Source organism: Triticum aestivum, chromosome 6B, assembly GCF_018294505.1.
Source record: "Triticum aestivum cultivar Chinese Spring chromosome 6B, IWGSC CS RefSeq v2.1, whole genome shotgun sequence".
Taxonomy (NCBI): Eukaryota; Viridiplantae; Streptophyta; class Magnoliopsida; order Poales; family Poaceae; genus Triticum; species Triticum aestivum.
In genome coordinates this window covers 466,798,477-466,815,791 of record NC_057810.1, presented here as the reverse complement: position 1 = coordinate 466,815,791, position 17,315 = coordinate 466,798,477, and positions in this window count along the sequence as shown.

Here is a 17,315-nt window from a genome sequence, read left to right as displayed (position 1 = left end):
ACTGGGATACGTGAAACCCCATTCTATCTCTGAGCTATCGTGCTCCCCTTTTTCGGCACCCAAGGATTATCCCCTGGGTCTGAATTTGGTCGTAGCCGCGGCAGCAAAGAAGAGGGACGAGGAGCCTAAGCCCACCTCATCCCTGCCTCCGCCAAGGGCGTGAGAAAGGTCGAGCGAAGTGGGGAGACGGCAAGGTCTGTTGCCGGGCGAAAAACATTTGTCTTAAAAACTAACAAGGATTCACTCCTTGTCGTGGGTTCCACCCGCGAACGAAAAACCCGGCAAACATCCCTTTTTCATTAAAAAACATCCCGTACAGGTACAGCTCATACGAAATGAAAAGCATGAGCAAGGGGATTACAAGTTCTAAAGTTAACAAAGGCCCGAAGGCTTACAAGACTAAAAAGAGATAAGGTGCCCGTAATCCCTTGCTTGTCCCTCTCCTCAGGAAATGAAACAAGAGAGTGGAAGAGCAAAAGGGGCGCCTAAGCAAGGTATGAGCAGCAGAAGACACCAAGAGAACATGTCAGCGGTCGCCTAGGAGAGGGTCGGCGGTGGCGGCACCAAAGAAAGAGCTAGAAGATGAGGCAGCGGTCCGTCAATGAAGGCGTCGGTGCCCGGGTACTCTGACTTGACGGCCCGCCACCCGCCTTCCCCGGCTTCCCCGGCTTCCCTACGCCAGCAGCCCAAGGAGGCGGCCCCGAGAAGTCCAAGGAGCTGGCCCCTCCCCCGGTGGATCCCGCGAGGAACGGCCAGGTGCAGATGCTGCTGTTGCCGCACCCGCCCAGGCACGGGGCGTCCGACGCCTAGTCGGACTCGTCCCCTTCATCTACCCCGCTGTCCTCCTCGTCACTCCCACTTGAGGAGGTGTTCCCGTCGTTGGAGGAGCTCTCCACGCAGCACTTCAAGCGAGTTCCAAGATCTCCAAAGACCTTGACGGAGAGCAGGCCGTTCTCCATTAATTTGAAGAAGAGAACGAGCCCCACCGTCAAGTTGTGGATGCGGGCGAAGGTCTTCCACCCACGGCACAGATACATGACGTGAGGAGCGGGGAACTCGACGTTGGCCCATGTGTCGTTGTTCCCGCAACCCCTCATATGCAGTCGCAACGCCTGTGGTGGATCCAGCTCCATCTCCCGCGCAAATGGAGTCGGGAGGCGAAGACGACGACGTGGTGGCTGGCGCAGCCTGACGAAGAACTCGCAAGGGTTGTCCCCGACGTGGTCATCCATCGGAGGAGGGGCTGCTGGTGGACGCGAGGCCGATCTGCCACCCCGTCCTCCTCTCCCTCGAGCACCATGACGGCCTCGACCTCGCTCCCTCCCCCTCCCTCTCGCGGTCGGCTCTGCCGCTATGAGCTCTTGGGGAGGGGCGATGCGTTGTCGAGCCGAGACCCTCGCCGCCATCGATGAAGGGTCGCCACGCCCCCTTGCCATGGCAGAAGAAAGGAGGAAGCAGGAATGGGGAGAGCCAGATGGTGGAGGATTGAGAGGCACCATTCCTCCCGCTCCCCTCTTTATAAAGGGGCGGGGGCGAGGCTCAGCCGCCCCCTCTCGGCCAATCCGACCCGTTGAAGTGACAGCAAGCGGGGCCATCGACCGCCCTCCCCGCTCCATTGAAGGCGCATGGGAATCGACCCACGCACGTGCACGACTTCCCACATCCCACGCGCCTGTCATTCGCCTTGCATCATGCATGCAGCGAATGTGGCACAAGGGATAGGTGTAGTGGGACGCGTGGAGCGACGGTTCCCAAGCGAGGGCAGTAAATGAGCAGCGGCCCTGTGGTCTCAAAGAGACACGCAAGCCGCCTCTTTATTGTCCACCACGGGATGACGCCAGCATGCTTCCATCATGCGCGCGCACGACCCCCACGTCACGCGTTCAATGCAGGTCATGGGGAAGCGCAGCGGACGGAGCAGTTACCACGGTAAAATCCGCCCCGCCTGCCCGCGCACCGTTCTGGGCCTGGCCCAACAGTGTGTCGCGCTTATGTATGGCCCAAGCCCGGGAACTCCTGTCGGTGTACAAAAGTAGGGGCTCTCCTTTTGACCCCTTACTTGTGCACGGGCAGTCAGAGCCACACGCCACAGCCACACATAACAGGGCAGAGGAAGGAAGATGGAGAAGAAGTCAAAAGCTCGAGATGAACAAGGCAACATCAAGGACCAAGGCCACAAAGTGCAGATGGGCGAAGCAGGTTTTCCCGGCAAGGCCCTTGCCGGGGGCGGCCTCCGCAGCCCCGGCAAGCCCCTTGCCGGGGCAGCTCGCCCACAACAGCGGAGCGGGCCACCCTCGAGCCATGGTCTCCAACGCCAGCAACCACGTTGGGCCAGGGCTCGGGAGGCACCTCCATGGTGGCATGCAGATCTTTGTGAAGACATAGAATGCTCAAGATCAGATGAGGATTGGAAGCAACACCTCCAATCCTTACCGAAGGAACCCACAAGACCCCCAGCAAGATCCTTGCCGGGGACGCCAGCGCGCCACGGCAAGACCCTTGCCGGGCCACCCGGCAAGACCCTTGCCGGGCCACCCGACAAGACCCTTGCCAGAGGCGACAGCAGGGCCACTGCCAGGCCCGCACCAACCAACTCCCCGCCGCCATTTGCATGCAGCTGCTAGCCCAACCAGCTGGGCAGGCACCTGCGTGGCAACATATAGCTTCTAGGCCAACTCACCATGCACCTATGTGGCGGCATGCAGATCTTCGCGGAGGCTCCACCACCACGCCACCTCAGCTGCTTGCCTTCCTACATGGCACCGCATGCATCGCTGGCCAGGGCGTGTGTCAAAGCGAGGAGGAGCGGCGACGGACGGGACGGGCCTCGCTCCCGTCCCCGATAAAGTGAGGGACACCTAAGCCATGCATTAAATGCATCTTATCCTATAATACGGGCGATAAGCTCGTAACACTGTAAGCCTTTCCACCTCCTGTATGCCACTGTGGCAGCCCCTTCGCCTATAAAAGGAGGCCTATGGCATATAGGAAAAGGATTGGGCTCTTTCGAACCACACAGCACCCGCAGCTACTTCGAGAGCTCAAGAACACTCAATACATCCACCAAAGCAGGACTAGGGTTTTACGCATCCTCGTGTCCCAAACCTGGGTAAACGATCCCCGTGTCAACTACTAATCCTGCTCTTCTCACAACCCCGTGCCCCGCAACCGTAGTAGGGATTCTTGTGATCCCATAGGTGTCGTTTACCACCGACAGGTTGTCATATCTGATTTGAACGGCCGCGATTAGATTCCCCCGTACCCATTCACTAACCGTGCATCGCTATCACCCAAAGGAAATGGTGACGATAATTACACCGGAGGGGGTGAGGATGAGGGGAGAGATGAGGCATGATAATTACGCATGGGGGCTGCCTTGGCGCATAGAGGCGAGCTGCGACGACTTGAAATGGTTGGGAGCATCGGGACTGGGCACAGAGCATCGGTTCTGCATGTCAGTGGCGTGGCCACCACTTGCATGGCGTAGCCAAGCCAACTAAGTGCTGCCAAACCATGTTTCTAGTGTTTCTTGTTTTCATAAGAGATAAACTAGAAGATGGGAAAATCAGTGGACCAATGGATTGAGTGCAGTGACCAAAGACATGTTCCGAATGGTGAGTGTTTGTACTGAATGATGGTATATTGGGTTGGTGGAATGAGTTGACACTTTGTAGGTAGTGGTAGGTTACTATGGTGAGTGATGTGGCAAATTTTCAGTCAAATAGGATCAATCCATGTGCCAGTTGTAGTTCAATGATGATGCCAAAGTTAGTTTTGGTAATTTTGCACATTATATGTACCATGGGATCCAATGTGTTGGTGTGCATGGGTGTGGTAGGTATAGGAGAAGCCATGTAATTGATTTGGGAATCCTTGGGTGACAAGAAATGCAGGGGCACAAGCTTAATGATAATAACATTATTTACATAGAAAAATAATGTTTCTTTGGGGAGAAGAATTATGGAATGGCTAGAGTAGATGTGCCATTGCTTTGGCAAGGTTATAGAGGTTGGATCACTTGGGAGAGAAAGAGTAAAAAGTTTTGATCTCAAGTCCAAATAAACTTCCAAATGATGACACGGACCAAAATTCAAAGAGAATCCAAATGAAACTCAAAGAGAAAGAAAGGGGAAAATTTGGGGTGTTACAGAGCTCTAAGTTGTTTTTATTGAATTACCAAAAAAAGGGAGACTGGAAATGCAATTGCCCTTTAATTGTGTTGTTTTGGAATCCATGATGATAAGTTAGTTGGGACTAACGTTGTCCTCTAAGTGTTTACACAAGTGTTAGTCTCAAGGTTACATAGTGTTGTGGCCCAACGACTTTCGAAAATTACTAGGCTCAAGGAAGAGGTGACAATGGCCATCGAACATAGCATATCATTCGTGTTTCTTGAGTATAGGCATCCCACACTATTAAGAGGGGATAATCAGGTTTCAAAGAATAAGACCGAATGTCAGTTACACACTTACCATATCCATAGCCAAATAACACTACCACAATCTATGTGGGAAATGCAGGGAGAAGCCAAAAATGGGGGTCGGTATATGATATGTCTCCAACGTATCTATAATTTTTGATTGTTCCATGCTATTATATTACCCGTTTTGGATGTTTATGGGCTTTACTTTACACATTTATATCATTTTTGGGACTAACCTACTAACCTGAGGCCCAGCCCGAATTGCTGTTTTTTTGCCTATTTCAGTGTTTCGAACAAAAGGAATATCAAACGGAGTCCAAATGGAATGAAACCTTCGGGAGCGTCATTTTTGGAACAAAAGTGATCCAGAGGACTTGGAGTGGAAGTCAAGAAACAAACCAGGCGGACACGAGGGTGGAGGGCGCCCCCCCCCCCCCACTGGGCGCGCCCCCTGTCTCGTGGGCCCCTTGGGTGTCCACCGACCTACTTCTTCCTCCTACATATACCCATGTACCCTGAAAACATCAGAAGCGACCACAAAAAACTATTTCCACCGTCGTAACCTTCTGTATCCACGAGATCCCATCTTGGAGCCTTCGCCGGCGCTCCGCCGGAGGGGGAATCGATCACGAAGGGCCTCTACATCATCTCCAAGGCCTCTCCAATGAGTTGTGAGTAGTTTACCACAGACCTTTGGGTCCATAGTTATTAGCTAGATGGCTTCTTCTCCCTCTTTGAATCTCAATACAAAGTTCTCCTCGATCTTCTTGGAGATCTATTCGATGTAACTCTTTTTGCGGTGTGTTTGTTGAGATCCGATGAATTGTGGGTTTATTATCAAGTTTATCTATGAGAAATATTTAAATCTCGTCTGAATTCTTTTATGTGTGATTAAGTTATCTTTGCAAGTCTCTTTGAATTATCAGTTTGATTTGGCCTACTAGATTGATCTTTCTTGCAATGGGAGAAGTGCTTAGCTTTGGGTTCAATCTTGCGTTGTCCTTTCCCAATGACAGCAGGGGCAGCAAGGCATGTATTGTATTGTTGCCATCGAGGATAAAAAGATGGGGTTTATATCATATTGCATGAGTTTATCCCTCTACATCATGTCATCTTTCTTAATGCATTACTCTATTCTTTATGAACTTAATACTCTAGATGCATGCTGGATAGCGGTCGATGTGTGGAGTAATAGTAGTAGATGCAGGCAAGAGTCGGTCTACTTTTCACGGACGTGATGCCTATATACATGATCATGCCTAGATAATCTCATAATTATTCGCTTTTCCATCAATTGCTCGACAGTAATTTGTTCACCCACTGTAATACTTATGCTATCTTGAGAGAAGCCACTAGTGAAACCTATGGCCCCCGGGTCTATCTCTTATCATATAAGCTTTCAATCTAATTTTATTTGCATCTTTACTTTTCCTATCTATATTATAAAATAGCAAAAGTATATTTATCTTATCATATTATCTCTAATTCTCTATCAGATCTCACTTTCGCAAGTGGCCTTGAAGGGATTGACAACCCCTTTATTGCGTTGGTTGCGAGTGTCGTGGTACTAAGACTGACAGTAGAATGGGGGGTAGGTATGGAGAGGCAAGATCTTAGCTATGGAGTAGTTATATACACAAGGGATTTACGAGTTCAGGCCCTTCTCGGAGGAAGTAACAGCCCTACGTCTCGGAGCCCGGAGGCGGTCGACTGGATTATATGTGTATGAGTTACAGGGGTGCGAACCCCTCTGCCAGTGGAGGGGGGTGGCTTATATAGTGTCTGCCAGGACCCCAGCCAGCCCACACAGCGGAGGATTTAAAGTACATTAAGGCCAGGCGTTACTTATAACGCCTTACATAAAGTGTCATCATGGCCATAAAGACTACTTAATTACAGACCGTTTGGAAGCAGAGTGGCTCTTGATCTCCTAGTGGTCGAGTGAGTCTTCATGGTCGAGTGTCTTCGAGTCCGTCGAGTGGAGTCTCTCTTGGTCGACTGGAAGGTAGCTTCCTATAAAGATGTCCTTGGGGAGGGTACCTTCGACAGGTCCATGACCCTACACTAGGTACATGACTTCGTCAGCGAGTTCTTGTTTGTTTGTGTAGGTGCGTGGGACTTTTGAGGAGCCTCCTACTGGATTGATACCTTGGTTCTCAAAAACTGAGGGAAATACTTACGCTACTATTGCTGCATCACCCTTTCCTCTTCAAGGAAAACCAACGCAAGCTCAAGAGGTAGGAGTATAACTAGGGAGTCGTCCAGTGTAACAGGCCAGGAGGTCTGGGTAGAGGCGCTAGTGGGAGGTTGGACCAGCTCTCGAGCCGGGGTCAGTTCAACTGGGCACTCTCGGGCTATCAACTAGGTATAACCGGGCATCAGCTCGGCCTGCGTGTGGGTATCTGGATGAGAGACCTTCACCGCCAGGTCTAACCAGTCGTACCGTCGGCTGCTCTCGGCCTCATCCTATATAACTGGGCCTCCATGTTTGGCATAATCGGTCTCTGGGTTGTATAGGTTCTCTAACTAGTTGTATCTATCTCTCTACAACCAGCATTCATTAGCGACCTAGTCTAACCAACCACTTTACCCCGACTACACTAGGACCCAAATTTCTGCAGCCAAACATCTATTTTCCACACTATATAATTCACCTACCATTTCGGTAGGTGGCTGCCACACTTAAGATATTTTGATCAAGATTCATTTGAGCCTCTCTCTCTTTTCCCCTCATCAAAATCAAAAACTTCATGAGAGATTATTGGCAGTTTGGAGAGATTTCACCAAGCATAGATACACTTGTACTCTCCCTTTTGACATAAGCTTTTCATGATTTGAGCAAGTTCTAAGTTTTCCTTTCGAACTTCTTACTCTCGGAGGTTGCAGACACATAGGCGGTAGAAGTTCTTCGGCGAGGGATCAATTTTTTATCTAGCTTGGATAGTTTTTGAGGGTTTGGAGGTTGCCTTAAGGTCTGTCACTAGTGGTTGAGAATCGCCTTCGTGGTGATATGTCAATGAGAATAGGGTGAGACTTCGTGTGAACACTCATCCCTCCAATGGTGACTAGATTTCCTTCGGTGGTGATATATCCTCGTCTCTGAAGTCTTCGATTATCTCCAATCCTAGCTCTTTACTTGTTATTTGGTTTAGTCACTTGACCTTCCATTCATGATATACGGTTGTATATCTTATTGTAGCAATTGTTTAAGCACACCTTTATACTTCACATAGCCTAAACTTGCTAATTATCAAAGTAAAATTTATAGTTGTCCCTATTCACCCCTCCCTCTAAGGCCATCTCGATACTTTTAGCGATGTTTGGCGTGATTGTACATGGGATGGGTTCTCCTTAGTAATGGGAGGTCAAAGGAGAGCTTGTAGATGTTAGTGGTGGTTGTCATGGTGATGGTGCAGATGACGAGATATTAGCATCGTTGAATGTGGTGGAGTTTAGTGCATAACTGGTTAAGAGCAAAAATGAAAAGAGCTAGAGAAGTTGAAGCCGAAGAAGTAAAGCTTAAATCAGAGGACATTTTGATTCATTTGTTTATCTTTATTTTCGATACTTAGAGAAGCTTTATGTATTGTCTTTTTACAGGAAAGGTTTTCCTCTTTTGGTCCTTTAACACAAGTTGCATTGCATTATGAAACGACTATACCTATTATTGTTTTTGTGATCAATGGAATTTACAGAACACTAAGTATGATATAAATAATGTCCACAATAATTGTATTGTGTGGACAGTATGACTTTAGTATTCATGTCCCCAATTACTATTTTAGTAGGCACAATGTCTAAACTTTTGGTGAAACTATGGAACGTTCAATATAGTTTATAAATTGGTGTGGCGATGCCCTTTGAGAGCTTGTTTGGATAGCAGAAGGTTCACGTGCCTTTCCTTAAGGAATGACCCTGAGTTATCAAACCCACAACAGGATGTGCACTATGACAAAGGCTATGACAAGTTATTGCTAACAAATTAAATTCCAGTTTTCAACCTCTAACAACCTTTTGGGGTGTAAACACTAGTATTAAAAACATGCATAGGTATGACGTCGTACTCTCACAACCTTATATTTGTGCTCGAGATCTTAATGATATTAAACTGTGCTATGGAAGACAACCTCTATGATGTGCTTGCAATGCAAGAATGTGGGGGGGTGTCAAAAGTACGTATTGACCGGTGCGCGACCTACATCAAGTGTTTAATGTCCAACCGATGGCCCTTACTATTGTGCGGGGTTACCTTGTTTATTAAGAATAAACATTCAGATAAAAGCATTGGGCGTTTAATGACTACACCTCATTCATCCCCAAGGAATAGCTTTTTGCTGCCGTACTAACCCCTTCTCTCACTATTGTTCGGGACAACGTTCCACCTTCTCCTTGATGGATCTATGGGATCCTGGGTACCTGCAAAGCCTTAGAATGAGAAGAAGACAAGAAACAACTCTATTGCAATCGAACACATAAATAGTGTCAAATACCCAAAGTCATTCCAACGATCCCTTGCACAAATACATAGGGTTGCAAGGCCAACCCTAAACCTATTACCTTACCAAATTACTCACACACGATGATCGGATCACAAGAGATGAATGATTGATTGATAATATGTCTTATAGTAGTTGTCGGATGTGATACACCGAATACAAGTATGACTAACTTGGAGAGCGATGGCTGGTATGGTGGCAGAGGCAATGGAAATAGATAAGAAATGGCGGCGGCTAGGTTTTGAAGATGGTTATTTATCCCCCTTTCGCGAATGGTTATCTCTCTGTTGAAAATTAGGTGTCGACCCCTTTATAACTATTGGTCATGTGGACCTCCTGGACCTGACAAGAAACGGTATGAGCATTGAGCGTGTGCTCGTACCGAGCGTCATCTTGTGATATGTTGGCCTTGGTGCACCTCCAATTGTCTTGCCTTTTCCACCAAACTTCATGTTTCCTTGTGTGTGATGAATAGGAGTGGACTAACAGATTCTGATGTGTTATAGTCTACAGGATGAATGCGTTTTTAAGAAGAAAAATGGTGACTACAAAAGGAAATGCACTAGTTTGTTGCCTCCTATGTAGATTAGGTTGAATAGATGGGCTGAGGTTCTACAAAAACTTTGTCATGTAAGATGAAAATATGTGTTGTGATGTTACTAATGAGCTTAACAAGCTACTCGTGAAACTCGTTAGCTCGTTCGTTAAGCTTGTTCATTAAGAAGCGAGCCACGAACTTAAGGAGACGAACTATCGAGCACTCATTAAGCTCACGAGCAACGCACTTTTAGTCCAACCTTAGTGATGATCCCCTTCCGTGTTTAGACCACTTTCCTATTGAAACACATAAAACAAAGTATTTCGTGATCTCTCGCATTCATTACCCAGTTTAAACAACGGTGTGATGAGCTCAAAAATATCACTCATCATGTGCTTATTACGATTTATGTTAGTAGTTAGGTAAGAAATGAACCATACTTTTAAGTTTTTTTTGATAAATCACGGGGGATGAGTTCCTCCACATCAATATATTACTCAAGTGGCCATATGCCAAGAGATTGATTTAGTTTATAGGGAAATCAGGACAATAACTAAACAAGTTGACCTTGTTTATCAGGAAAATCATAGAAGTAACAAGGTTAAAAGAAGAAAATAAACTAACACCAAGGAGACGGCGTGACCTAGCTAGCAAGAAGAAAGACCATCACCACAAAATGCATAAGAGTGGGGTGCTATCGAGGGATCACTGTTGGGGAATGTAGTAATTTCAAAAAAAAATCCTACGCACACACAAGATCATGGTGATGTATAGCAACGAGAGGTGAGAGTTTTGTCCACGTACCCTCGTAGACCGAAAGCGGAAGCGTTATGACAACGCGGTTGATGTAGTCGTACGTCTTCACGATCGACCGATCCAAGTACCGAACGTACAACACCTCCGCGATCTGCACACGTTCAGCTCGGTGACATCCCACGAACTCATGATCCAGTAGAGCTTCGAGGGAGAGTTCCATTAGCACGATGGCGTGATGATGGTGTTGATGAAGCTACCGACGTAGGGCTTCGCCTAAGCACCGCTACGATAAGACCGAGGTGGATTATGGTGGAGGGGGGCACCGCACACGGCTAAAGATCAATGATCAACTTGTGTGTCTATGGGGTGCCCCCTCCCCCGTATATAAAGGAGTGGAGGAGGGAGGAGGGCCGGCCCTCTCATGGCGCGCCCTGGAGGAGTCCTACTCCTACCGGGAGTAGGATTCCCCCCTTCCATGTAGTAGGAGTAGGAGAGAAGGAAAGGGACAAGAGAAGAGAAGGAAGGAGGGGGCGCCGCCCCTCCCCCTAGTCCAATTCGGACTAGGCCTTGGGAGGGCGCAGCCTCCCCTATCTCTTTCCCCTAAAGCCCAATAAGGCCCATATACTCCCCGGTGAATTGCCGTAACTCTCCGGTACTCCGATAAATACCCGAATCAATCGGAACCTTTCAAATATCCGAATATAGTCATCCAATATATTGATCTTTACGTCTCGACCATTTCGAGACTCCTCGTCATGTCCCCGATCTCATCCAGGACTCCGAACTACCTTTGGTACATCAAAACACATAAACTCATAATATCGATCGTCACCGAATGTTAAGCGTGCGGACCCTACGGGTTCGATAACTATGTAGACATGACCGAGAATCATCTCCGGTCAATAACCAATAGCGGAACCTGGATGCTCATATAGGCTCCCACATATTCTATGAAGATCTTTATCGGTCAAACAGCATAACAACATATGTTGCTCCCTTTGTATCGGTATGTTACTTGCCCGAGATTCGATCATCGGTATCTCAATACCTAGTTCAATCTCGTTACCGGCAAGTCTCTTTACTCGTTCCGTAATGCATCATCCCGCAACTAACTCATTAGTCACATTGCTTGCAAGGCTTATAATGATGTGCATTACCGAGAGGGCCCAGAGATACCTCTCCGAAAATCGTAGTGACAAATCCTAATCTCGATCTATGCCAACCCAACAAACACCATCGGAGACACCTGTAGAGCACCTTTATAATCACCCAGTTATGTTGTGATGTTTGGTAGCACACAAAGTGTTCCTCCGGTATTCGGGAGTTGCATAATCTCATAGTCGTAGGAACATGTATAAGTCATGAAGAAAGCAATAGCAACATACTAAACGATCAAGTGCTAAGCTAACGGAATGGGTCAAGTCAATCACATCATTCTCTAATGATGTGATCCCGTTAATCAAATGACAACTCATGTCTATGGCTAGGAAACTTAACCATCTTTGATTCAACAAGCTAGTCAAGTAGAGGCATACTAGTGACACTATGTTTTGTCTATGTATTCACACATGTATCAAGTTTCCGGTTAATACAATTCTAGCATGAATAATAAACATTTATCATGTAATAAGGAAATAAATAATAACTTTTTATTGCCTCTAGGGCATGTTTCCTTCAGTCTCCCACTTGCACTAGAGTCAATAATCTAGTTCACATTGCCATGTGATTCAACACCAATAGTTCACATCACCATGTGATTAACACCCATAGTTCACATCATCATGTGATCAACACCCAATGGGTTTACTAGAGTCAATAATCTAGTTCACATCGCTATGTGATTAACACCCAAAGAGTACTAAGGTGTGATCATGTTTTGCTTGTGAGAGAAGTTTAGTCAATGGGTCTGCCAAATTCAGATCCGTATGTATTTTGCAAACTTCTGTCTACAATGCTCTGCATGGAGCTACTTTAGATAATTGCTCCCACTTTCAATACGTATCCAGATTGAGACTTAGAGTCATCTGGATCAGTGTCAAAACTTGCATCGACGTAAGCCTATACGACGAACCTTTTGTCACCTCCATAATCGATTAACATATCCTTATTCAACTAAGGATAATTTTGACCGCCTTCCAGTGATCTACTCCTAGATCACTATTGTACTCCCTTGCCAAACTCAAGGCAGGGTATACAATAGATCTAGTACACAACATACCATACTTTATAGAACCTATGACTAGGGCATAGGGAATGACTTTTCATTCTCTTTCTATTTTCTGCCATGGTCGGGTTTTGAGTCTTACTCAACATCACACCTTGCAACACAGGCAAGAACTCCTTTGACTGTTCCATTTTGAACTACTTCAAAATCTTATCAAGGTATGTAATTGAAAAATCTTATCAATCATCTTGATCTATCTCGATAGATCTTGATGCTCAATGTGTAAGCAGCTTCACCGAGGTCTTTCTTTGAAAAACTCTTATTAGAGTATCCTTTTATGCTATCCAGAATTTCTATATCATTTCCAATCAACAATATGTCATCTACATATAGTTTTAGAAATGCTATAGAGCTCCCACTCACTTTCTTGTAAATACAGGCTTCTCCAAAAGTCTGTATAAAACTATATGCTTTGATCAACTTATCAAAGCATATATTCAAACTCCGAGAGGTTTGCACCAGTCCATAAATGGATCGCTGGAGCTTGCACACTTTGTTAGCACCCTTTGGATCGAAAAAACTTCTGGTTGCATCATATACAACTCTTCTTTAAGAAATATCCATTTAAGGAATGTGGTTTCCATTTACCAGATTTCACAAAATATGGAAATTGCTAACATTATTCGGACGGATTTAAGCATAGCTACAGTTGAGAAAATCTCATTGTAGTCAACACCTTGAACTTGTCGAAAAACCTTTTATGACAAGTCGAGCTTTCTAGATACTAACACTACTATCAGGGTCCGTCTTCCTATTGAAGATCCATTTATTTTCTATGGCTTGCCGATCATCGGGCAAGTTCACCAAAGTCCACACTTTGTTCTTATATATGGATTCCATCTCAAATTTCATGGCTTCAAGCCATTTCGTGGAATCTGGGCTCATCATCGCTTCCTCGTAGTTCGTACGTTCATCATGGTCTAGTAACATGACTTCCAGAACAGGATTATCATACCACTCTAGTGCGGACCGTACTCTGGAAGACCTACGAGGTTCTGTAGTAACTTGATCTGAAGTTTCATGATCATCATCATTAGCTTCCTCACTAATTGGTGTAGGAATCACTAGAACTAATTTCTGTGATGAACTACTTTCCAATTCGGGAGAAGGTACAATTACCTCATCAAGTTCTACTTTCCTCCTACTCACTTCTTTCGAGAGAAACTCCTTCTCTAGAAAGGATCCATCTTAACAACAAATATCTTGCCTTCGGATCTGTGATAGAAGGTGTACCCAATAGTTTCCTTTGGGTATTCTATGAAGACACACTTCTCCGATTTAGGTTCAAGCTTATTAGGTTGAAACCTTTTCACATCAGCATCGCAGCCCCAAACTTTAAGAAATGACAACTTTGGTTTCTTGCCAAACCACCGTTCATAAGGCGGCGTCCCAACGGATTTTGATGGTGCCCTATTTAAAGTGAATGCAGCTGTCTTTAATGCATAACCCCAAAATGATAGTGGTAAATCAGTAAGATACATCATAGATCGCACCATATCCAATAAAGTGCGGTTACGATGTTCGGACACACCATTACGCTGTGGTGTTCCATGTGGCGTGAGCTGTGAAACTATTCCACATTGTTTTAAATGAAGGCCAAACTCGTAACTCAAATATTCTTCTCTACGATCAGAATGTAGAAACTTTATTTTCTTGTTATGATGATTCCCCACTTCACTCTGAAATTCTGTGAACTTTTCAAATGTTTCGGACTTGTGCTTCATTAAGTAGATATACTCATATCTGCTCAAATCATCTGAGAAGGTCAGAAAATAATGATACCCGCCACGAGCATCAACACTCATTGGACCGCATACCTCGGTGTGTATTATTTCCAATAAGTCACTAGCTTGCTCCATTGTTCTAGAGAACGGAGTTTTAGTCATCTTGCCCAAAAGGCGCGGTTTGCAAGCATCAAATGATTCATAACCAAATGATTCCAGAAATCCATCTTTATGGAGTTTCTTCATGCGCTTTACACCGATATGACCCAAATGGCAGTGCCACAAATAAGTTGCACTATCATTATCAACTTTGCATCTTTTGGCATCAATATTATGAATATGTGTATCACTACGATCAAGATCCAGCAAACTATTTTCATTGGGTGTATGACCATCGAAGGCTTTATTCATGTAAACAGAACAACAATTATTCTCTGACTTTAAATGAATAACCATGTTGCAATAAACATGATCAAATCATATTCATGCTCAACGAAATGCCAAATAACATTTATTTAGGTTTAACACTGATTCTGAAAGTATAGGGAGTGTGCGATGATGATCATATCAATCTTGGAACCACTTCCAACATACATCGTCACTTCATCCTCAACTAGTCGCTGTTTATTCTGTAACTCCTGTTTCGAGTTACTAATTTTTAGCAACCGAACAAGTATCAAATACCTAGGGGCTACCATAAACACTAGTAAGGTACACATCAATAACCTGTATATCAAATATACCCTTGTTCACTTTGCCATCCTTCTTATCCACCAAATATTCAGGGCATTTCCACTTCCAGTGACCATTTCCTTTGCAGTAGAATCACTTAGTTTCAGGCTTTAGTCTAGCTTTGGGCTTCTTCACGGAAGTGATAACTTGCTTGCCATTCTACATGAAGTTCCCTTTCTATCCCTTTGCCCTTTTCTTGAAACTAGTGGTCTTGTTAATCATCAACACTTAATGCTCTTTCTTGATTTCTACCTTCATCGATTTCATCATCATGAAAAGCTCGGGAATCGTTTTTGTCGTCCCTTGCATACTATAGTTCATCATGAAGTTCTTCTAACTTGGTGATGGTGACTAGAGAACTCTGTCAATCACTATTTTATCTAGAAGATTAACTCCCACTTGATTCAAGCGATTGTTGTACCCAGACAATCTGAGCACATGCTCATTGCTTGAGCTATTCTCCTCCATCTTTTAGCTATAGAACTTGTTGGAGACTTCATATCTCTCAACTCGGGTATTTGCTTGAAATATTAACTTCAACTCCTGGAACATCGCATATGGTCCATGACGTTCAAAACGTCTTTGAAGTCTCGATTCTAAGCCATTAAGCATGGTGCACTAAACTATCAAGTAGTCATCATATTGAGCTAGCCAAACGTTCATAACGTATGCATCTGCTCCTGCAATACGTCTGTCACCTAGCGGTGCATTAAGGACATAATTCTTCTATGCAGCAATGAGGATACACCTCAGATCATAGACCTAGTCCGCATCATTTCTATTATCATGTTTCAACATAGTTTTTCTCTAGGAACACATATAAAACATAGGGAAGCAACAATGCGAGCTATTGATCTACAACATTATTTGCAAAATACTATCAGGACTAAGTTCATGATAAATTAAAGTTCAATTAATCATATTACTTAAGAACTCCCACTTAGATAGACATCCCTCTAATCATCTAAGCAATCACGTGATCCAAATCAACTAAACCATGTCCGATCATCACGTGAGATGGAGTAATTTTCAATGGTGAACATCACTATGTTGATTATATCTACTATATGATTCATGCTCGACCTTTCGGCCTCAGTGTTCCGAGGCCATATCTGCATATGCTAGGCTCGTCAAGTTTAACCCGAGTATTCCGTGTGTGCAAAACTGTCTTACACCCATTGTATTTGAACGTAGAGCTTATCACACCCGATCATCATGTGGTGTCTCAGCACGAAGAACTGTCGCAATGGTGCATACTCAGGGAGAACACTTATACCTTGAAATTTTAGTAAGGGATCATCTTCTAAAGCTACCGTCGAACTAAGCAAAATAAGATGTATAAAAGATAAACATCATATGCAATCAAAATATGTGACATGATATGGCCATGATCATCTTGCGCCTTTGATCTCCATCTCCAAAGTACTGTCATGATCTCTATCGTCACTGGCATGACACCATGATCTCCATCATCTTGATCTATATCAATGTGTCGTCACATGGTCGTCTCGCCAACTATTGCTCTTGGAACTATTGCTATCGCATAGCGATAAAGTAAAGCAATTATTTGGCGCTTGCATCTTATGCAATAAAGAGACAACCATAAGGCTTCTGACAGTTGCCGATAACTTCAACAAAACATGATCATCTCATACAACAACTTATATCTCATCACGTCTTGACCATATCACATCACAACATGCCCTGCAAAAACAAGTTAGACGTCCTCTACTTTGTTGTTGCAAGTTTTACGTGGCTGCTACAGGCTGAGCAAGAACTGTTCTTACCTACGGATCAAAATCACAACAATATTTTGTCAACTTAGTGTTGTTTTAACCTTCAACAAGGACCGGGCGTAGCCATACTCGATTCAACTAAAGTTGGCGAAACTAACACCCGCCAGCCACCTGTGTGCAAAGCACGTCGGTAAAACCAATCTCGCGTAAGCGTACGCGTAATGTCGGTCCGGGCTGCTTCATCCAACAATACCGTTGAACCAAAGTATGACATGTTGGTAAGCAGTATGACTTGTATCCCCCACAACTCACTTGTGTTTTACTCGTGCATATAACATCTACGCATAAACCTGGCTCTGATACCACTATTGGGAACATAGTAATTTAAAAAAATCCTACGCACACAAAAGATCATGGTGATGTATAGCAACAAGAGGCGAGAGTGTTGTCCACGTACCCTCGTAGACTGAAAGTGGAAGCGTTATGACAACGTGGTTGATGTAGTCGTACGTCTTCACGATCAACCGATCCAAGTATGGAACGTACGGCACCTCCGCGATCTGCACACGTTCAGCTCGGTGACGTCCCACGAACTCATGATCAAGTAGAGCTTTGAGGGAGAGTTCCGTCAGCACGATGGCATGATGACGGGGTTGATGAAGCTACCGACGCAAGGCTTCGCCTAA